The sequence below is a fragment of the Pseudorasbora parva genome, chromosome 3 (assembly GCF_024679245.1).
Source record: "Pseudorasbora parva isolate DD20220531a chromosome 3, ASM2467924v1, whole genome shotgun sequence".
Taxonomy (NCBI): domain Eukaryota; kingdom Metazoa; phylum Chordata; class Actinopteri; order Cypriniformes; family Gobionidae; genus Pseudorasbora; species Pseudorasbora parva.
The window spans coordinates 6,520,608-6,545,018 of NC_090174.1; the positions used below are offsets into that span (position 1 = coordinate 6,520,608).

The window sequence follows — 24,411 nt, forward strand, 5'->3', positions numbered from 1 at the left end:
GTAACGATACGCTAATGCATTCTTAAATTATAGCATTAGCATTTTAAACCATAATACTGCATTGAAGTCAATGGGAATTTCATGTTTTGTTTTATTATAGCGCCACCAAGAGGCACAATCCCACCAATTTTTTTATGTGTCCTCATAGTGAGCCCATACATATGTGTGTCAAGTTTGGTGAAAATATCTCATTTTGTTTTGGAGTTATAGACATTTATATGAAAAAACACGTAAAAAAGGACTGCCACCTGACTTTGATTGGATTTTACTACCCCTTACTATCAATATTTTGAGATTTGGGCATTAGCGTATTGCTATCGACCTATGTTTCCGAACTTCTGAGGCTGGTTTCGTCTCGATCGGACTAGCGGTTTCGAAGATATCAGCAAATGTTTTTTAAGCACTAAATTACAACTCTGCGCAAACCATATGCCGAAACCTGGCAAGTCTGGTATCGTTGGAGTCGGCAAGGATTCAGGAGACCAAAAAACACACTCCCATCAAAATATGTCAACCACACCCAAAGTTATAAGCGTTTGAAAAAAAAAATTCTCCACTAGGTGGCGCTGTTTTGAAACTTCTCAGGCTACTTCAGGGCATCGTGGTGATGACCCATACCAAGTTTCATAACAATCTGTTCATGCGTTCATAAAATACAGCATTTTTGCACATAATTCAAAATGGCCGACATCCAAAATGGCCGACATGGTAAAATTGGATATCAGTCGACTCGGCATGACGCCCTGAATCTAATGAGACCAATTTTATGATTTTTGGATAAACGGTTCAGAAGTTATAAGCCAAAATAGGCATTTTTCGTATCTCCGGACAGGTAGGTGGCGCTGCGCCGAAACGCTGCATGTTGCTTCAAGTCATGCTTGTGATAACATGTACCAAGGTTGGTTTGAATACGATAAAGCGTTGCGGAGATATAGCCTTTAGTGTGTTTTTGCAACCTCCACGTAAAATTTGTTTGTGCGTTTATTGAAAACGATTGGACGAATCAACTTGAATTCCATAACTTTTTGTCAACATGCTCTGAAGATGATCTGTTTCAATTTTCGTGAAAATCGGAGCAACGGCCTAGGAGGAGTTTGAAAAAGTAGGTTTTTCAGAAAATTCAAAATGGCGGGAAAATTTGCATACCGGAAAATGACATCATAGGGTGAAATCGAATCGGCTTGAGCCAAGGAATCCGATGAAAAAAGAATTTTGTTTCTAGCCCTTAGGGGTCAAAAGTTATAAGCATAAATATGAGTGAAACTTTGGACAGGTGGTGGCGCTAGAGGGATTGAGTTAGAGGCACCAAATTTGCTATAGTGACAGCTCAGACTGGCCTCTATGAGTGTGCCAAATTTCACAACTTTTTACCATACGGTTCTATGGGCTGCCAGAGACTCCTATGGCGGAAGAAGAAGAAGAAGCAGAAATATAGCTGCAAGCAGCCATTATCGGGGCCAAGCGCAAAGAAGAAGACAAGACATGCCAGCATGGCTGGAAGTCTCAAGCCAACTGCAACAATGAGCCATTAAGGACCTATTAAGTTGATTTTAGGCAAAATAGCAGTCAAATTTTAAATACAGTCAATAATAATGGTTTAATGGTTTATCACTTTCGACCAATAGGTGTCACTGTTACGAAACTGATGTGGTTTAGTCAGATTGAGATGACAATGACACATGCAAAGTTTGGTGTCAATATGTCAAAGCATTGCAGAGATACAGCCTCAAGAGTAATTTTTGCATCATGGCTCAACTCTGTTGCAGTGGTATATGAAAACTGTTTTGTCTATCAATCCGAAATCCATAAGTATTTGTCAGCATGGTCTGAAGACGATACGGATCAATTTTGGTGAAAATCGGACAAACGGTCTAGGATGAGTTTGAAAAAGTAGATTTTTAACAAATAACAAGATGGAGCACAGATATGTTTGCAAAATATGGCAAAATTGGTATCTATCTTCTCGGCATGAGCCAATGAATGTATTATGACCAGTCTCATTACAATAGGCTAATTTAATCAAAAGTTATTAGCATTTTTGTACATTTTATTACAACTTTTGACCACAAGGTGGCGCTGCCCCGAAACTTTTTGAATATCTTCGGGACATAGAGCGGAAGACACATACCGAGTTTTGTAATGATACACTAGTGCATTCTTAAATTATAGCATTAGCATTTTAAACCGTAATACTGCATTGAAGTCAATGGGAATTTCATGTTTTGTTTTATTATAGCGCCACCAAGAGGCACAATCCCACCAATTTTTTTATGTGTCCTCGTAGTGAGCCCATACATATGTGTGTCAAGTTTGGTGAAAATATTTCATTTTGTTTTGGAGTTATAGACATTTATATGAAAAAACACGTAAAAAATGACTGACACCTGACTTTGATTGGATTTTACTACCCCTTACTATCAATATTTTGAGATTTGGGCATTAGCGTATAGCTATCGACCTATGTTTCCGAACTTCTGAGGCTGGTTTCGTCTCGATCGGACTAGCGGTTTCGAAGATATCAGCAAATGTTTTTTAAGCACTAAATTACAACTCTGCGCAAACCATATGCCGAAACCTGGCAAGTCTGGTATCGTTGGAGTCGGCAAGGATTCAGGAGACCAAAAAACACACTCCCATCAAAATATGTCAACCACACCCAAAGTTATAAGCGTTTGAAAAAAAAAATTCTCCACTAGGTGGCGCTGTTTCGAAACTTCTCAGGCTACTTCAGGGCATCGTGGTGATGACCCATACCAAGTTTCATAACAATCTGTTCATGCGTTCATAAAATACAGCATTTTTGCACATAATTCAAAATGGCCGACATCCAAAATGGCCGACATGGTAAAATTGGATATCAGTCGACTCGGCATGACGCCCTGAATCTAATGAGACCAATTTTATGATTTTTGGATAAACGGTTCAGAAGTTATAAGCCAAAATAGGCATTTTTCGTATCTCCGGACAGGTAGGTGGCGCTGCGCCGAAACGCTGCATGTTGCTTCAAGTCATGCTTGTGATGACATGTACCAAGGTTGGTTTGAATACGATAAAGCGTTGCGGAGATATAGCCTTTAGTGTGTTTTTGCAACCTCCACGTAAAATTTGTTTGTGCGTTTATTGAAAACGATTGGACGAATCAACTTGAATTCCATAACTTTTTGTCAACATGCTCTGAAGATGATCTGTTTCAATTTTCGTGAAAATCGGAGCAACGGCCTAGGAGGAGTTCGAAAAAGTAGGTTTTTCAGAAAATTCAAAATGGCGGGAAAATTTGCATACCGGAAAATGACATCATAGGGTGAAATCGAATCGGCTTGAGCCAAGGAATCCGATGAAAAAAGAATTTTGTTTCTAGCCCTTAGGGGTCAAAAGTTATAAGCATAAATATGAGTGAAACTTTGGACAGGTGGTGGCGCTAGAGGGATTGAGTTAGAGGCACCAAATTTGCTATAGTGACAGCTCAGACTGGCCTCTATGAGTGTGCCAAATTTCACAACTTTTTACCATACGGTTCTATGGGCTGCCAGAGACTCCTATGGCGGAAGAAGAAGAAGAAGAAGAAGCAGAATAATAAATATAGCTGCAAGCAGCCATTATCGGGGCCAAGCGCAAAGAAGAAGACAAGACATGCCAGCATGGCTGGAAGTCTCAAGCCAACTGCAACAATGAGCCATTAAGGACCTATTAAGTTGATTTTAGGCAAAATAGCAGTCAAATTTTAAATACAGTCAATAATAATGGTTTAATGGTTTATCACTTTCGACCAATAGGTGTCACTGTTACGAAACTGATGTGGTTTAGTCAGATTGAGATGACAATGACACATGCAAAGTTTGGTGTCAATATGTCAAAGCATTGCAGAGATACAGCCTCAAGAGTAATTTTTGCATCATGGCTCAACTCTGTTGCAGTGGTATATGAAAACTGTTTTGTCTATCAATCCGAAATCCATAAGTATTTGTCAGCATGGTCTGAAGACGATACGGATCAATTTTGGTGAAAATCGGACAAACGGTCTAGGATGAGTTTGAAAAAGTAGATTTTTAACAAATAACAAGATGGAGCACAGATATGTTTGCAAAATATGGCAAAATTGGTATCTATCTTCTCGGCATGAGCCAATGAATGTATTATGACCAGTCTCATTACAATAGGCTAATTTAATCAAAAGTTATTAGCATTTTTGTACATTTTATTACAACTTTTGACCACAAGGTGGCGCTGCCCCGAAACTTTTTGAATATCTTCGGGACATAGAGCGGAAGACACATACCGAGTTTTGTAATGATACACTAGTGCATTCTTAAATTATAGCATTAGCATTTTAAACCGTAATACTGCATTGAAGTCAATGGGAATTTCATGTTTTGTTTTATTATAGCGCCACCAAGAGGCACAATCCCACCAATTTTTTTATGTGTCCTCGTAGTGAGCCCATACATATGTGTGTCAAGTTTGGTGAAAATATTTCATTTTGTTTTGGAGTTATAGACATTTATATGAAAAAACACGTAAAAAATGACTGACACCTGACTTTGATTGGATTTTACTACCCCTTACTATCAATATTTTGAGATTTGGGCATTAGCGTATAGCTATCGACCTATGTTTCCGAACTTCTGAGGCTGGTTTCGTCTCGATCGGACTAGCGGTTTCGAAGATATCAGCAAATGTTTTTTAAGCACTAAATTACAACTCTGCGCAAACCATATGCCGAAACCTGGCAAGTCTGGTATCGTTGGAGTCGGCAAGGATTCAGGAGACCAAAAAACACACTCCCATCAAAATATGTCAACCACACCCAAAGTTATAAGCGTTTGAAAAAAAAAATTCTCCACTAGGTGGCGCTGTTTCGAAACTTCTCAGGCTACTTCAGGGCATCGTGGTGATGACCCATACCAAGTTTCATAACAATCTGTTCATGCGTTCATAAAATACAGCATTTTTGCACATAATTCAAAATGGCCGACATCCAAAATGGCCGACATGGTAAAATTGGATATCAGTCGACTCGGCATGACGCCCTGAATCTAATGAGACCAATTTTATGATTTTTGGATAAACGGTTCAGAAGTTATAAGCCAAAATAGGCATTTTTCATATCTCCGGACAGGTAGGTGGCGCTGCGCCGAAACGCTGCATGTTGCTTCAAGTCATGCTTGTGATGACATGTACCAAGGTTGGTTTGAATACGATAAAGCGTTGCGGAGATATAGCCTTTAGTGTGTTTTTGCAACCTCCACGTAAAATTTGTTTGTGCGTTTATTGAAAACGATTGGACGAATCAACTTGAATTCCATAACTTTTTGTCAACATGCTCTGAAGATGATCTGTTTCAATTTTCGTGAAAATCGGAGCAACGGCCTAGGAGGAGTTCGAAAAAGTAGGTTTTTCAGAAAATTCAAAATGGCGGGAAAATTTGCATACCGGAAAATGACATCATAGGGTGAAATCGAATCGGCTTGAGCCAAGGAATCCGATGAAAAAAGAATTTTGTTTCTAGCCCTTAGGGGTCAAAAGTTATAAGCATAAATATGAGTGAAACTTTGGACAGGTGGTGGCGCTAGAGGGATTGAGTTAGAGGCACCAAATTTGCTATAGTGACAGCTCAGACGGGCCTCTATGAGTGTGCCAAATTTCACAACTTTTTACCATACGGTTCTATGGGCTGCCAGAGACTCCTATGGCGGAAGAAGAAGAAGAAGCAGAAATATAGCTGCAAGCAGCCATTATCGGGGCCAAGCGCAAAGAAGAAGACAAGACATGCCAGCATGGCTGGAAGTCTCAAGCCAACTGCAACAATGAGCCATTAAGGACCTATTAAGTTGATTTTAGGCAAAATAGCAGTCAAATTTTAAATACAGTCAATAATAATGGTTTAATGGTTTATCACTTTCGACCAATAGGTGTCACTGTTACGAAACTGATGTGGTTTAGTCAGATTGAGATGACAATGACACATGCAAAGTTTGGTGTCAATATGTCAAAGCATTGCAGAGATACAGCCTCAAGAGTAATTTTTGCATCATGGCTCAACTCTGTTGCAGTGGTATATGAAAACTGTTTTGTCTATCAATCCGAAATCCATAACTATTTGTCAGCATGGTCTGAAGACGATACGGATCAATTTTGGTGAAAATCGGACAAACGGTCTAGGATGAGTTTGAAAAAGTAGGTTTTTAACAAATAACAAGACGGAGGACAGATAGGTTTGCAAAATATGGCACAATTGGTATCCATGTTCTCGGCATGAGCCATTGACTGTATTATGACCAGTTTCATTACAATGGGTTAATTTAATCAAAAGTTATTCGCATTTCTGTACATTTTATTACAACTTTTGACCACAAGGTGGCGCTACCCCGAAACTTTTTGAGTATCTTCAGGACATGGAGCGGAAGACACATACCGAGTTTTGTAACGATACGCTAATGCATTCTTAAATTATAGCATTAGCATTTTAAACCATAATACTGCATTGAAGTCAATGGGAATTTCATGTTTTGTTTTATTATAGCGCCACCAAGAGGCACAATCCCACCAATTTTTTTATGTGTCCTCATAGTGAGCCCATACATATGTGTGTCAAGTTTGGTGAAAATATCTCATTTTGTTTTGGAGTTATAGACATTTATATGAAAAAACACGTAAAAAATGACTGACACCTGACTTTGATTGGATTTTACTACCCCTTACTATCAATATTTTGAGATTTGGGCATTAGCGTATAGCTATCGACCTATGTTTCCGAACTTCTGAGGCTGGTTTCGTCTCGATCGGACTAGCGGTTTCGAAGATATCAGCAAATGTTTTTTAAGCACTAAATTACAACTCTGCGCAAACCATATGCCGAAACCTGGCAAGTCTGGTATCGTTGGAGTCGGCAAGGATTCAGGAGACCAAAAAACACACTCCCATCAAAATATGTCAACCACACCCAAAGTTATAAGCGTTTGAAAAAAAAAATTCTCCACTAGGTGGCGCTGTTTCGAAACTTCTCAGGCTACTTCAGGGCATCGTGGTGATGACCCATACCAAGTTTCATAACAATCTGTTCATGCGTTCATAAAATACAGCATTTTTGCACATAATTCAAAATGGCCGACATCCAAAATGGCCGACATGGTAAAATTGGATATCAGTCGACTCGGCATGACGCCCTGAATCTAATGAGACCAATTTTATGATTTTTGGATAAACGGTTCAGAAGTTATAAGCCAAAATAGGCATTTTTCGTATCTCCGGACAGGTAGGTGGCGCTGCGCCGAAACGCTGCATGTTGCTTCAAGTCATGCTTGTGATGACATGTACCAAGGTTGGTTTGAATACGATAAAGCGTTGCGGAGATATAGCCTTTAGTGTGTTTTTGCAACCTCCACGTAAAATTTGTTTGTGCGTTTATTGAAAACGATTGGACGAATCAACTTGAATTCCATAACTTTTTGTCAACATGCTCTGAAGATGATCTGTTTCAATTTTCGTGAAAATCGGAGCAACGGCCTAGGAGGAGTTCGAAAAAGTAGGTTTTTCAGAAAATTCAAAATGGCGGGAAAATTTGCATACCGGAAAATGACATCATAGGGTGAAATCGAATCGGCTTGAGCCAAGGAATCCGATGAAAAAAGAATTTTGTTTCTAGCCCTTAGGGGTCAAAAGTTATAAGCATAAATATGAGTGAAACTTTGGACAGGTGGTGGCGCTAGAGGGATTGAGTTAGAGGCACCAAATTTGCTATAGTGACAGCTCTGACTGGCCTCTATGAGTGTGCCAAATTTCACAACTTTTTACCATACGGTTCTATGGGCTGCCAGAGACTCCTATGGCGGAAGAAGAAGAAGAAGAAGAAGAAGCAGAATAATAAATATAGCTGCAAGCAGCCATTATCGGGGCCAAGCGCAAAGAAGAAGACAAGACATGCCAGCATGGCTGGAAGTCTCAAGCCAACTGCAACAATGAGCCATTAAGGACCTATTAAGTTGATTTTAGGCAAAATAGCAGTCAAATTTTAAATACAGTCAATAATAATGGTTTAATGGTTTATCACTTTCGACCAATAGGTGTCACTGTTACGAAACTGATGTGGTTTAGTCAGATTGAGATGACAATGACACATGCAAAGTTTGGTGTCAATATGTCAAAGCATTGCAGAGATACAGCCTCAAGAGTCATTTTTGCATCATGGCTCAACTCTGTTGCAGTGGTATATGAAAACTGTTTTGTCTATCAACATGAAATCCATAACTATTTGTCGGCATGGTCTGAAGACGATACGGTTCAATTTTGGTGAAAATCGGACAAACGGTCTAGGATGAGTTTGAAAAAGTAGGTTTTTAACAAATAACAAGACGGAGGACAGATAGGTTTGCAAAATATGGCACAATTGGTATCCATGTTCTCGGCATGAGCCATTGACTGTATTATGACCAGTTTCATTACAATGGGTTAATTTAATCAAAAGTTATTCGCATTTCTGTACATTTTATTACAACTTTTGACCACAAAGTGGCGCTACCCCGAAACTTTTTGAGTATCTTCAGGACATGGAGCGGAAGACACATACCGAGTTTTGTAACGATACGCTAATGCATTCGTAAATTATAGCATTAGCATTTTAAACCATAATACTGCATTGAAGTCAATGGGAATTTCATGTTTTGTTTTATTATAGCGCCACCAAGAGGCACAATCCCACCAATTTTTTTATGTGTCCTCATAGTGAGCCCATACATATGTGTGTCAAGTTTGGTGAAAATATCTCATTTTGTTTTGGAGTTATAGACATTTATATGAAAAAACACGTAAAAAAGGACTGACACCTGACTTTGATTGGATTTTACTACCCCTTACTATCAATATTTTGAGATTTGGGCATTAGCGTATAGCTATCGACCTATGTTTCCGAACTTCTGAGGCTGGTTTCGTCTCGATCGGACTAGCGGTTTCGAAGATATCAGCAAATGTTTTTTAAGCACTAAATTACAACTCTGCGCAAACCATATGCCGAAACCTGGCAAGTCTGGTATCGTTGGAGTCGGCAAGGATTCAGGAGACCAAAAAACACACTCCCATCAAAATATGTCAACCACACCCAAAGTTATAAGCGTTTGAAAAAAAAAATTCTCCACTAGGTGGCGCTGTTTCGAAACTTCTCAGGCTACTTCAGGGCATCGTGGTGATGACCCATACCAAGTTTCATAACAATCTGTTCATGCGTTCATAAAATACAGCATTTTTGCACATAATTCAAAATGGCCGACATCCAAAATGGCCGACATGGTAAAATTGGATATCAGTCGACTCGGCATGACGCCCTGAATCTAATGAGACCAATTTTATGATTTTTGGATAAACGGTTCAGAAGTTATAAGCCAAAATAGGCATTTTTCGTATCTCCGGACAGGTAGGTGGCGCTGCGCCGAAACGCTGCATGTTGCTTCAAGTCATGCTTGTGATGACATGTACCAAGGTTGGTTTGAATACGATAAAGCGTTGCGGAGATATAGCCTTTAGTGTGTTTTTGCAACCTCCACGTAAAATTTGTTTGTGCGTTTATTGAAAACGATTGGACGAATCAACTTGAATTCCATAACTTTTTGTCAACATGCTCTGAAGATGATCTGTTTCAATTTTCGTGAAAATCGGAGCAACGGCCTAGGAGGAGTTCGAAAAAGTAGGTTTTTCAGAAAATTCAAAATGGCGGGAAAATTTGCATACCGGAAAATGACATCATAGGGTGAAATCGAATCGGCTTGAGCCAAGGAATCCGATGAAAAAAGAATTTTGTTTCTAGCCCTTAGGGGTCAAAAGTTATAAGCATAAATATGAGTGAAACTTTGGACAGGTGGTGGCGCTAGAGGGATTGAGTTAGAGGCACCAAATTTGCTATAGTGACAGCTCAGACTGGCCTCTATGAGTGTGCCAAATTTCACAACTTTTTACCATACGGTTCTATGGGCTGCCAGAGACTCCTATGGCGGAAGAAAAAGAAGAAGAAGAAGAAGAAGAAGCAGAATAATAACAAGCAGCCATTATCGGGGCCAAGCGCAAAGAAGAAGACAAGACATGCCAGCATGGCTGGAAGTCTCAAGCCAACTGCAACAATGAGCCATTAAGGACCTATTAAGTTGATTTTAGGCAAAATAGCAGTCAAATTTTAAATACAGTCAATAATAATGGTTTAATGGTTTATCACTTTCGACCAATAGGTGTCACTGTTACGAAACTGATGTGGTTTAGTCAGATTGAGATGACAATGACACATGCAAAGTTTGGTGTCAATATGTCAAAGCATTGCAGAGATACAGCCTCAAGAGTAATTTTTGCATCATGGCTCAACTCTGTTGCAGTGGTATATGAAAACTGTTTTGTCTATCAATCCGAAATCCATAAGTATTTGTCAGCATGGTCTGAAGACGATACGGATCAATTTTGGTGAAAATCGGACAAACGGTCTAGGATGAGTTTGAAAAAGTAGATTTTTAACAAATAACAAGATGGAGCACAGATATGTTTGCAAAATATGGCAAAATTGGTATCTATCTTCTCGGCATGAGCCAATGAATGTATTATGACCAGTCTCATTACAATAGGCTAATTTAATCAAAAGTTATTTTAGCATTTTGTACATTTTATTACAACTTTTGACCACAAGGTGGCGCTGCCCCGAAACTTTTTGAATATCTTCGGGACATAGAGCGGAAGACACATACCGAGTTTTGTAACGATACACTAGTGCATTCTTAAATTATAGCATTAGCATTTTAAACCGTAATACTGCATTGAAGTCAATGGGAATTTCATGTTTTGTTTTATTATAGCGCCACCAAGAGGCACAATCCCACCAATTTTTTTATGTGTCCTCGTAGTGAGCCCATACATATGTGTGTCAAGTTTGGTGAAAATATTTCATTTTGTTTTGGAGTTATAGACATTTATATGAAAAAACACGTAAAAAATGACTGACACCTGACTTTGATTGGATTTTACTACCCCTTACTATCAATATTTTGAGATTTGGGCATTAGCGTATAGCTATCGACCTATGTTTCCGAACTTCTGAGGCTGGTTTCGTCTCGATCGGACTAGCGGTTTCGAAGATATCAGCAAATGTTTTTTAAGCACTAAATTACAACTCTGCGCAAACCATATGCCGAAACCTGGCAAGTCTGGTATCGTTGGAGTCGGCAAGGATTCAGGAGACCAAAAAACACACTCCCATCAAAATATGTCAACCACACCCAAAGTTATAAGCGTTTGAAAAAAAAAATTCTCCACTAGGTGGCGCTGTTTCGAAACTTCTCAGGCTACTTCAGGGCATCGTGGTGATGACCCATACCAAGTTTCATAACAATCCGTTCATGCGTTCATAAAATACAGCATTTTTGCACATAATTCAAAATGGCCGACATCCAAAATGGCCGACATGGTAAAATTGGATATCAGTCGACTCGGCATGACGCCCTGAATCTAATGAGACCAATTTTATGATTTTTGGATAAACGGTTCAGAAGTTATAAGCCAAAATAGGCATTTTTCGTATCTCCGGACAGGTAGGTGGCGCTGCGCCGAAACGCTGCATGTTGCTTCAAGTCATGCTTGTGATGACATGTACCAAGGTTGGTTTGAATACGATAAAGCGTTGCGGAGATATAGCCTTTAGTGTGTTTTTGCAACCTCCACGTAAAATTTGTTTGTGCGTTTATTGAAAACGATTGGACGAATCAACTTGAATTCCATAACTTTTTGTCAACATGCTCTGAAGATGATCTGTTTCAATTTTCGTGAAAATCGGAGCAACGGCCTAGGAGGAGTTCGAAAAAGTAGGTTTTTCAGAAAATTCAAAATGGCGGGAAAATTTGCATACCGGAAAATGACATCATAGGGTGAAATCGAATCGGCTTGAGCCAAGGAATCCGATGAAAAAAGAATTTTGTTTCTAGCCCTTAGGGGTCAAAAGTTATAAGCATAAATATGAGTGAAACTTTGGACAGGTGGTGGCGCTAGAGGGATTGAGTTAGAGGCACCAAATTTGCTATAGTGACAGCTCAGACTGGCCTCTATGAGTGTGCCAAATTTCACAACTTTTTACCATACGGTTCTATGGGCTGCCAGAGACTCCTATGGCGGAAAAAGAAGAAGAATAATAATAATAGGAACACTAACGATTTCAATAGGTGCCTCCGCACCTTCGGTGCTTGGCCCCTAATAATAATAGGAACACTAACGATTTCAATAGGTGCCTCCGCACCTTCGGTGCTTGGCCCCTAATAATAGGAACACTAACGATTTCAATAGGTGCCTCCGCACCTTCGGTGCTTGGCCCCTAATAATAATAATAGGAACACTAACGATTTCAATAGGTGCCTCCGCACCTTCGGTGCTTGGCCCCTAATAATGTTTTTTAATCTATACTTTTTGTTGCAAAAGCAGAGAATATAAATTATTTGCATGATTTTTTCCCCCAAGGCATGTTCAAAACCCAGTTCACATACACACATATTTGCTAATCTGTTTACAGTGAAAAATACGTGACAAATTAATTGATTGTGAAAATAATTCTTATGTTTTAACACCGTTAATGCATGTTTATGTTGGTACTTATAATTCTATAGGATTTTTTTTATAAGCACCTAGGAAAAAGTAAGTTACTGAGTGTGCAACAGTGTGTGAGGTTATACAAGCAACCCTTTTGTGGAAGGCAAAACATATTTTTAGCGACTTTTTAATTCACTTAAATGAATACTGCACTGTGAGGACCTCTCATCTAAAGGATAGTTCTGATTTTTTTTTTTAATTCACACATCCAATTAAGTCACATCCTTATTTTCATTGATAAGGTGGAAAACATTAATGAGATTTTGACATTTTCTGTGTAAATCTTGTGAAATGGTTGGCTGTCCTAGCACGTTGCAATTGCAACATGGTTATTAATCTGACGACATAAGGTTTCTAAAGGCGGGATTTTTGGCAGACTGGGCTGCTTTATTGGAATTACTAGAAAAAAACAATACCATTGTTTAAGAAAGAAAGTAATAGAAAAAGAGAGAGAAAGAAAAAAAGATTTCCTGTGTACTGACAGTGCATTCATTTCCGTGTGTGTAAATATGATGGCAATAGGTATGTACACAGTTTTATTTATATATATATATATATATAAAATAAAATAAAATAAAATAAAACAATTTTTTTCCAGAGCTGTATATAGGTAAAATGTTTAATTGTGAGTCATCACAATGTTTTGTGTCTACATAAGGGTATCATGTAATGACATCTAGTGCCTCTCACACATGAAAGATTAGTGTTTTGCGATCTCTAGCCAGGTACACGGGTGACCACAAAAACTGTATTACATTAACTGCCATTAACCCTAAAAGGGGCGACGTATCCTGGGTGATACAAACATCTCAGAGTCTGTGGGGAGAGGACGGGAAAGCGTAGGTCTCATTTCTCGGTTTCATGTTGAAAGGGTGTTTGTTGTGAATATTTAGATCTAGTGACTTTGTTCATACGTTATTTGTTTAGTTCATGGGCAGAATTAAAATACAAAATAACCACCTGTAGTGAAATCTACTCTCCTTCAAATAAAGGTTCATTATATTTCACATAATTACAATATTTGAAGGGGACTTGCTTGTTTAAAAAGTGGTTGTTAACTAAGTGTAAGCTTCTTATATAAGATACATATTTACTGTTCTTAAGTATCTTGGGTTTACTTGATTATTTACAATACATAATTTTTTATGTTAAAAATAAATAAAATATAAAAGTATGAACTATCAATCAGAAGACAGAAGGCTTGAAGTAAACTGTATACAATAAGTTTTGGTCATATTAATAATGTATTTGAAATAATGAAATTTGAAAATGAAATATTATACAGTAGGCAAATATTTGTATAAATACGGTAGGTATTATACTTGTTCAACAGAATGCTACAAAGAATGTTAAAGTTATAAGAGAATAAATGGTTTTAAAAAGTTGGCTAAAATGTTGTAACATGCATTGCTAGACAAGCATTCTGTTTTCAATGAACATATCCTGGGGATACAAACATTTAAAAAAATCTTGAAATTATATTATTTGTGTCCTAAGAAGATGTAAAATAGTAATAAATTACATTTCTGATTTCTCTTTGTCTCGCCCTTTTTAGGGTTATTGGCATTGTGTTTTTAAAGATCACATGTTTCAATTGTTTCAAAACAATTCCACGCATGTAATAGCAGGGGCGTTGAAAATTATTTTAATATGCAAAATTGTCACCCAATCCTAGCAGTGGGTGTGTACTTCCAAGTCTTCAATGCAGCTTGCCTATCAACGGTTTGGAAGAGAGGGTCAAAAACGGGACAGAAAATAGATGTTTTCCTTTTTAACATTATTCTTGATAACATTATAAGTAGACCTCAGAGAACATATATATATATATATATATATATATATATATATATATATATATATATATATATATATATATATATATATATATATATATATAATGTTATTTTTATATATATCTTCACTTTCATCATAAACAATAAAGCACAGATACATGTGCGATGTACGTAGGAGATTCATTCATCATACAGTGATCGACTGTTTTTGTTCTATTTTAGCAACGAGAATATTTTCAAACAAAGATCACAGCAGAACCTCAGCACATCTGATGTGACTGGCATAAAGTTGGTTTGACGTTGGACGTTTGATGTATTCATGAATTTAGAGACTGTCTCTAAAGTTACACATATGACATTGATATGCACGTTTCTAACTTCAATAGCAATTGAAGAAATAACTTACAGTCATAAAACCAGCTGTAAAGTGTTCATCTAGGTGGCAGGTATGATGCACACTTTTAGATTGATAATATTTATATAATATTTAATATTGATAATATTTAATAAAATAAACTCAAATCACATGAAAATATGGATATTTATTTCACTAGACTACTGTATGGGCTGGGCTCATACACAATATATGCTAGATTAAAGTATGTCATATCTTATAGAACACTGATGAGAATATTGCTTGAGAATAAATTAATATATATCTATCTATATATATATATATATCTCTCTCTCTACACACACACATATATACATATATATATATATATATATATATATATATATATATATATATATATATATATATATATATATATAAACATTTCAGACAAGTAACTGTTAGTATTTCTCTGTCTAGATTAAGGAGCTTTACACACAGCCTTATCACAGATAAATGGGCCTATTTGATGACCTATCATGTTATACATTTCATGTAGACTTGATCTGGATGTGTACGGTGGTCATGTACATATAGCCAACAACAACATTTTGGCCAGTGAAAATGTGTGACTTGTAACTTTTGGAAAACCACTAGCTACAGTAGCTGATCAACAGAGTTAATGTCAAGCCATATATATATATATATATATATATATATATATATATATATATATATATATATATATATATATATATATATATATATATATATATATATATATATATATATATATATATATATATATATACATACAGTGAGGAAAATAAGTATTTGAACACCCTGCTATTTTGCAAGTGCTCCCACTTAGAAATCATGGAGGAGTCTGAAATTGTAATCATTGGTGCATGTTCACTGTGAGAGACATAATCTAAAAAAAAAAAATAATAAAAAAAAAAAAAATCACAATGTTTTATTTTTTTTAACTATTTATTTGTATGATACAGCGGTAAATAAGTATTTAAACACCTGAGAAAAATCAATGTTAATATTTGGTGCAGTAGCCTTTGTTTGCAATTACAGAGGTCAAACTTTTCCTGTAGTTTTTCACCAGGTTTGCACACACTGCAGGAGGGATTTTGGCCCTCTCCTCCACACAGATCTTCTCTAGATCAGTCAGGTTTCTGGTCTGTTGCTGAGAAACACGGAGTTTACGCTTCCTCCAAAGATTCTCTATTGGGTTTAGGTCTGGAGACTGGCTAGGCCACACCAGAACCTTGCTATGCTCCTTACAGAGCCACTCCTTGGTTATCCTAGCTGTGTGCTTTGGGTCATTGTCATGTTGGAAGACCCAGCCTCGACCCATCTTCAATGCTCTAACTGAGGGAAGGAGGTTGTTCCCCAAAATTTTGCAATACATGGCCCCGGTCATCCTCTCCTTAATACAGTGCAGTCGCCCTGTCCCATGTGGCGAAAAACAACCCCAAAGCATGATGCTACCACCCCCATGCTTCACAGTAGGGATAGTGTTCTTGGGATGGTACTCATCATTATTCTTCCTCCAAACACGTTTAGTGGAATTAAAGTTCTATTTTGGTCTCATCTCACCACATGACTTTCTCCCGTGACTCCTCTGGATCATCCAAATGGTCATTGGAAAACTTAAGACGGGCCTGGACATGTGCTGGTTTAAGCAGGGGAACCTTCCGTGCCATGCAGGATTTCAAACCATGACGTCTTAGTGTATTAACCAACAGTAACCTTGGAAACGGTGGTCCCAGCTCTTTCCAGGTCATTGAACGGCTCATCCAGTGTAGTTCTGGGCTGATTTGTCACCTTTCTTAGGATCATTGAGACCCCACGAGGTAGGGCTGGGCGATATGGAGCAAAAAATATATCTCGATATAAGATATATATCTCGATATCTTTCCAGGAAAAATAACCCCCCAAAAACTACTGCAAAAACAAATATAACCCAATACCCCAAAGTCGTTTTTTTTATTGCAGTGCAAAGAGGTAGTAGGCAGGAACAAAGTGCTTTTGCGACATTTAAAAAAAAAAAAAAAACTGTAAACAAAAATAATAATTTAACTGTAAAATAAAAGAAAAATGCATATTTCCTTCTTTTCATTAATTTCATGCTTTCAAAAGATGTATCAAATACTCCCTTTTTAACAGTTAGAAAGAGTAAGCATTTTTTTAAAAGTAAGCATTTTGCAGAAATATGGGGGCATGACAGATCTAAAAAAACTGATTTTGAAGGTTAAGTTTATATAATATAACAATTATACAAATAGCTTGAAACTTTATAAACAAAGCTAAATTATTTCTATGCTTATTAGGATCGATAATTCACCTCACTACTTTGCTCTGAACAACCATAAAAATACATTACAAACTCGTGACCGTTACAGACGCTTCAGATTAAATCATGCATATGACTAATTATTAGCCTACTGTGATCTGTTTCAGGCGTAGCCTACCATAAATCCATGCATATCAAATAATCGCAATAATTTTTGCGCTTTGTTAGTTTTAATACGAATTAAAGGTTTAATCTTTCAAGTTCGGACAAATTTGTATCAAAATTCAAACAGTAGATGTCGCACTCTTTACTAAAGCGTGACTGAGCGCCTCGGTGTAAGCGGCAGATCAAGCAGATCACGTGCACCTGATCCGATCTTCAAGTATTCAACTATTCTTGAAGTGTCAAAAGTGGTTTTGACTCACAACCTGTACTTTGAACTGCATAAACTGGCAGAAAACCGTGCGATCAGTTAGACACAAAACATTAACTGACATGATTGCGACTGCGAGTGTGTCTCGTACCAATAGTGCCAATCACTTGACTGTGGGTGAAACCTGCGATTTGAACTCCTATGATGAACTTTAATATTTTTTTATGAATTTTAGCAAGAAGTTGTGTTAGAAGGAAAATCATGGTCTCTAAATTGAGTCTTGAACAACGCACAGGCTTGTCATGATAAATAATCCTAACCTGGTTGCAGACGCCGCATGCAGACGCATGTTCAATGAGACAACACGCAAGGGGAGGGGTAACAAAAGCAATCAGGCGGGGGGCGAGCGAGCACAGCACAGAGAAGGCAAACAAGCAAAGTGGTGATATCAGAATTAAATGTTAACAATATACCAATATATACGATATGTCAAAATCAATATCGTGTTTAAAAAATATCTTGATATATTTTAAATATCGAGATATCACCCACCCCTACCACGAGGTGAGATCTTGCATGGAGCCCCAGTCCGAGGGAGATTGACAGTCATGTTTAGCTTCTTCCATTTTCTCATGATTGCTCCAACAGTTGACCTTTTTTCACCAAGCGGCTTGGCAGTTTCCCCTTTTCAACCTTGTGGAGGTGTACAATTTTGTATCTAGTGTCTTTGGACAGCTCTTTGGTCTTGGCCATGTTATTAGTTGGATTCTTACTGATTGTATGGGGTGGACAGGTATCTTTATGGAGCTAGGGACCTCAAACAGGTGCATCTAATTTAGGATAATAAATGGAGTGGAGGTGGATATTTTAAAGGCAGACTAACAGGTCTTTGAGGGTCAGAATTCTAGCTGATAGACAGGTGTTCAAATACTTATTTGCAGCTGTATCATACAAATAAATAGTAACAAAACCATTCTGGATTTTTTAAATTAGATTATGTCTCTTATAGTGGACATGCACTACGATAACAATTTCAGACCCCTCCATGATTTCCATATATAAAAATCCATATTGATCCAATATATAAAATCCAATCCATATATATATATATGATATATATAAATGTACAATACATGGCAAACAAATCTCTGAACTAATGCTATAAACTATGGGAGTCAGCTACTAGCCTACTGTAATATTGAAGGTACACAATTAACTGATTTCTATACAAATTATTTATAAAATATTAACTTTACAATTACATAATCATATTTCTACTCTACTTCGTTTTTTGAAATATAAGCATTTAAATGGTGGCGGTCATAAAAAGTGCCAGATTGATTCATACATGCATTAAATATTAAAGAACATTAAAAATAATAATGAATAGCCTATGTAATATGGTGCATATATTTAGCATATATGCTTCTCTCTAGAGTATTTTTTTCTAGCTGACTAACCAGTTTATGGTTACTAACCTGGATACGTTTTTCCTGAGGTAAATGTCAGGTTGCACGCTACTGACGTCTTTCCGCGGTTGAAACACGGATTGAGCGATTCCATGTGACATGATACGTATTTCCTTAGTTGTACTCTGGTATTAAAGCGGATGAGTTCACGGTGGGCTCCGCGCTGCCGCTTCTCTTGACCTGAGCTACGCCAGAGCGATCTCATGCCACAGCACCAAAACAATATTCATGTTTTTGAATTTCATAATAAAATGGATGTAATTGTAAAATCTGAGACTTTGTTTCATACCAATAGTAACAAAGCACAAAGATTATTGTGATTTATTGGATGGGAGGTACGCTACAATGTTCCTTTCATTCATCAACTAAAAACAGGATGACTAATCTATTCTTGGGATTGAATTGGTATTGGTTCATAAAAATGAGAATTGATTCAAATCGAGAAATTAGACTTTTTAGCTATTTTGTATAGAAGCTTGATTCCACCACTGAAAACAAACAAACATATATATATATATATATATATATATATATATATATATATATATATATATATATATATATATATATATATATATATATATATATATATATATATATATATATTTAAAAAAAAATGTTTTGTGAAGCTCACAATTCTAACTTTATAATTCACAACTGCAAGTTTATATCACGCAATTATTAGAAAGAAAGGCTGAACTGTGTTAACCAAAATGTGCCTTTTTTTCTTTTTATTTAGTAGTGGAAACAATCTTCCATAATTGGAATTGGATATATTGGATCACCATATACTGATTAGAAGATGTTGACTGCAGCTGTTACAATAGGTCTGTTATAACATCCAGAAGACAGAGAAATATGGCATCTGCTTAAATCTACAGTTTACAATGTCACATGTCCTAAGCCCATAGTAATGAAGACCAGCTTTGGTGAACCAGGCTGAATTCAGAGGGGTGAAGTGTGTTTGCTGACTTTGCTCTGACTAACAAAAGACATACAATACTCAACAGCCGTACACAACAAAAAAAACAAGGCATAATTTTAAATCTAAACCTTCACATTCCCACTGATGCCATGCAGAGAGAGTCTGACGTTGCAGGTTGGGAGTCGAGTGTGAACTGAAGCACCAGTGGGAGTATCACCACTGTGATCTTTTTAAGGATTCTCATGACTTCATGTTTCTACCGGCTACCCCCTTTTTGCTCATGATACGATTTTTTTTTTAATTTGGCAGTTGCCATGGACATCTGTACCAACATGATAAGACTGTAATTGTACCAATATCTGCTCCAGGGTTGGAATAATTTTGAAGACCGTCACATGAACAGTCAAATGGTCCATCTTGAAAATATCTTTGTGATGTGTTCAGTTAAATCGGCATAGAGAAACGCCTGTCACAGAGCTCCTTTTCTTTTTCCTTTCACAATTTTACACCAAATATAATGCAATAGAACTAGTGTTAATAGAAATGACTGAAGAGTTGCCTTTGAATTGAAAGAAACTATAATGAGTGATTTAAATGAACATAGGGATTTACACTTTAATGAAGCGGGCAAATGGTATGGGATTATTTATTTATTATTTCCCAAGTGCGTGATGCTTGAGATGTTTATTCAAATGGATGTACTTAGATGCGTTATATATATATATATATACATCCTATTTCACTAAATCGTGCCAGGAAGTCAAATCTCAAGATGCAAATATCACTAATATGTAAGAAGGACCTATTGAATAATTTGTGCACTATTGTTAACACAAAAATGGGAACATTACGCAGAGCTTCAGCACAGTTGAGTGCACCAAAAAAGAGAGAGAAACAAAAGATATGAGTGCACACATTTGTGGAAGTCCAATATAATATATTTGCACACGTAATTCTCTAAATGCGGAGTTTAGTGAAAGCCTTCTTTGAATTAAACCAAACATAAAAAAACATCAACAGCAAGTTATGTGATCTATGTTCATGGTGTACTCTAGTGTTTTTATAGGAATGTTTTTTTAAATAAAGCAAAATAACTTTATTACTTTATTACTGCTTTTAATAAATTATTTTGAGACCGAATTAATTTCGCTTTATTTCCAGATTCAATCATAGACTTGTTCTTACGTACTAGAGCACGTCCGCACATGCGCACTCTTCAAAAACGTACTTTAAATCTCTTGACAAACTAAAAGACACAAATTACTTGTATGTATCCTGAATAAAAGTTAAGATCGTACTGAATGTCAGCTTGCTTATTTTGCTCAAGATAAGGATTTATTAAGTTCACATGCACACAAGAAACTATGCTTAACCACAGGTCGAGAGCTGTCGTTGCAGCCACTTTGCGTTGCTGTATGCGAATGTTCGTTGGAAGTTGGAACAATGGTTTTGGGAAACACTGATTGTTGAATGTTGATAACGACGGAACTTGCGACCATAGTTGGCTAATGATGCTTTTGGGAAACACACCCCAGGTTGGTAATCATATGTGTATATGTCTATATGCTGCTAATAAGTATTAAATGGCATATGATTGAATACCAGTACCTGTAAGCCAATTAGCAGTAGCTTGCACAAAAAGCAGGAGAAATTTTATTTTTAATAAGCTGTGACTCAGAAGTGCCATTTACCTTTTGCAATATTCAGAAACAAAAATGTCAAGGAACAAAACAAATTAAAATCAAATTTTTTGGACAAAAATAAAAACCATCCATATTGGGTTTCACTAATAAAAAATGAGATGCATCCCAGCCCAAATCCTAAAGTCTGCATAATGAAAAGTATATTACATATAATATAGAAGAGTTGGTCTAATTAGACAGCAAACCATGAACAAGAGCTTCAGATAAAGCAGGAACATGCATAACTTTATGATTAGATGGCAATTGGCCATAAACGCGCAATTTAAGCTGCTCTCCGGAAGACTTTCTTGGCACTTTGCCTAAAGAGCGTGGGGTCGTTTCAGGTCAGGCCTGGTGAGTTGTTGTAAAGGAAGTGCAGAGCATTCGACTCGCTGTATTTCACTTCCTTGTTTTTCACGTGCCGGAATCACATTTGAGAAATCAGACACTGAGAAGACGGCAGAGCTGTGGAAGTTTGAAGAGTATGTCAAAAAAATATTTGTAGGCTTTCATGTATATCAGCAAATGCATTTTGTGCATCTAAAATGCACAAGGAGTCGCCACGCACGTTCACTGGGGATCAGTCTGAACAGGTCAGGATGTTTAACATGGGTTGTAGTTTTTTCGCCCTGTTTGTTTACAGCATTATTTGTGTGCTTTAGAAACCAATGATATTCTTGTTTTAAAGGTCTATGCATGTAGGAATTCTGCTTCACGTTTTGCATTTGACCACCTTGGTATGAAAGTAAAAGACTTTCTCCCCGAACAATCACAAACTGTTTTAATTTTTGTTTTGATCCATTAATGTGCATCCTGTACTCAATTTGTGCATTTGTTGCGCGTTAAAAGGGTTCCAAAAGCGGTTGCTCAACATTTAGTAAAGCTGCCTATTCAACTCAAAATGAACGCTAGCTAAATAAATAAATAAATAAATGATGAATGCTGCCAAGAGGACGGCACATATTTTGTCATCTCATTCGGCGACTGGTAACAGTCGGTTGTTTTAGCTTGCTAAGGAATGTTTGTATTGCACAAAATCATGAACAAAAAAGAAAAGAAAAGACAAAAGTGATATTTTATTCATTAGGACTGTCTGTCTTTGTGTATTCTCATGCAGTCTGGTCTGCATTTATATGCTAACATAATTTACTCCTCTAACCTAAGGCAGAGTTTACCATCACCTCGACAGACCTCGACAGAGTGTGTGTGCAGCCAGTGTTACTAATATCTCTTGATGAATGTGTGTGTGTGTGTGTGTGTGTGTGTATGATTTCAGATTTACTAAGAAACATTTGGAGTCATTTCAAAAGGTAGAGACCTGTTTCGGGGATATAAATCTTTCTTTTTGATGTAAATGTCACCTCTTCGTAACAGTACATATAATAAATGAACAAAACAATATTTTTTAATGTATGTAGTTATTATTTTTTCCGCAACCGGTAACAGTATTTTACCTTTAAAACTGATGCACTGTAGTTGTTTTTAAAGCAAACCTGCCTGTAGGGTTCACACAATTGGAGCAAAGGTAATGAAAACCTGAGATTGATTGATCATTTAGTTATTATTTTATCAAGGATGTTTTCATAGAACATTATTGTCTAATTTTTAAAGTTTTACAGGGCAAAAATGGTACTTTTACAACATCTTGTCACTGGGACAGTACCATAGGGATACCTATAATACCTTATACTTAAATATGTTCTTTTTAGGGGTAAATGCGGTCCCTTCAAGGGTACTGCCTCAGTGAAAAGCTGCTGTACCCCTAAACGTCCCATCTGTGCACACCATTAATACTTAGGAAAGGATGGAGAAGGAATGGGAAAGCTGGATGAAAATAGGTAGAAGTTTGACCTATATTGCTTTTTGTTAATACTGATAATTAAAGATCAGATTGAATGATGGCCAGAATAACTTCAAACAAGTTTCAAATGTCTGAGAACACCAGTGAAAGTGCTTTTTTGGGTGCTTTTTTAAGCATATATTTTCATTACAAATTTTATTGCAAAACAATAATATGAACTTAAATCTCACAGATTCTCAGTTTTTGGTGTGCCCTCCTTGTGACAGTATGCTCTCAAACTCCATACGTTTGTGCAAAGTCTGATGATCCATGTTCCCAAAAATTGCCAAGTGACCTAGTAATCGTGTAAAATCATTTAGGGCCAGATTTACTAAACAGCAATCCCATAATAGTGCAAATGAAAGAACACAGACGCAGCCGGATCATTTGCATAATGACCAAGAGCAAGAGCAGTGCAAATTAGCGCTTGTTTTAAGACATTTTTTCCCCCCCTGTAAATAATGACGCAAACACCGGTAAATTGATGAGCGTAAACCTTAGTAAATCACCTTGCATGATTCATTTAAAAACTCTCCTCCCATAAATACTGCGTCTGACAGGGAAACTCTTAGAAAAATGCATATGCATAAAGTCAGACGCAAAAAATAACCCTGTCCACGCCTTCTCAGCACTAATTCTTTACCATGCGTCTTTAGTAAATCTGACAGTAGTTTTTTTTTAAACCAAGAGGGTTTGCGTTGGCGCAAGCTATTAGTAAATCTGGCCCATAATGCCATAAAGTTTCTTTGTTTTTATTGCATATATTTTTATAACTCCACTGTATGTAATACAATTCATTGACAGCAATTAAGAACTAATAGCTAAATTTGCATAAACACTTATTTACTCACTCACTAAAAAATATAAATGATCAATAAACAAGACTATTGGACTGACACTAGGTCAAGCACAGTAACAGTAATTGGTCGATGCAATTCTCAGAAGATTGTCTGATTGATCAATCTTATTAATAATTAGCATGTTTTAATTCTGCATTTAGCAGATTTCCTTTATAGAGGCAACACACATTTTTGGAATATCGACATCACTTTGTTGCATGTGTGTAGAAAGGACATTTTGCGATTTTGACCTT

The 24,411-nt window shown here is 36.8% G+C and overlaps 1 protein-coding gene across 4 annotated transcripts in view; it reads left to right on the top strand.

Moving 5' to 3' along the window:
• Positions 1-24,411, top strand: part of zbtb20 (zinc finger and BTB domain containing 20) — a 93,033-nt gene that overhangs the window by 13,202 nt on the left and 55,420 nt on the right. Inside the window, exon 1 of one of the 4 annotated variants that reach the window (XM_067437693.1) lies at positions 21,901-22,071. The exons of the other annotated variants lie outside the window; for them this stretch is intronic. The gene's annotated coding sequence lies outside the window, so the exon portion shown is untranslated. Of the gene's footprint in view, positions 1-21,900; positions 22,072-24,411 lie in introns of those variants that run through there. 4 annotated transcript variants of the gene reach the window in all.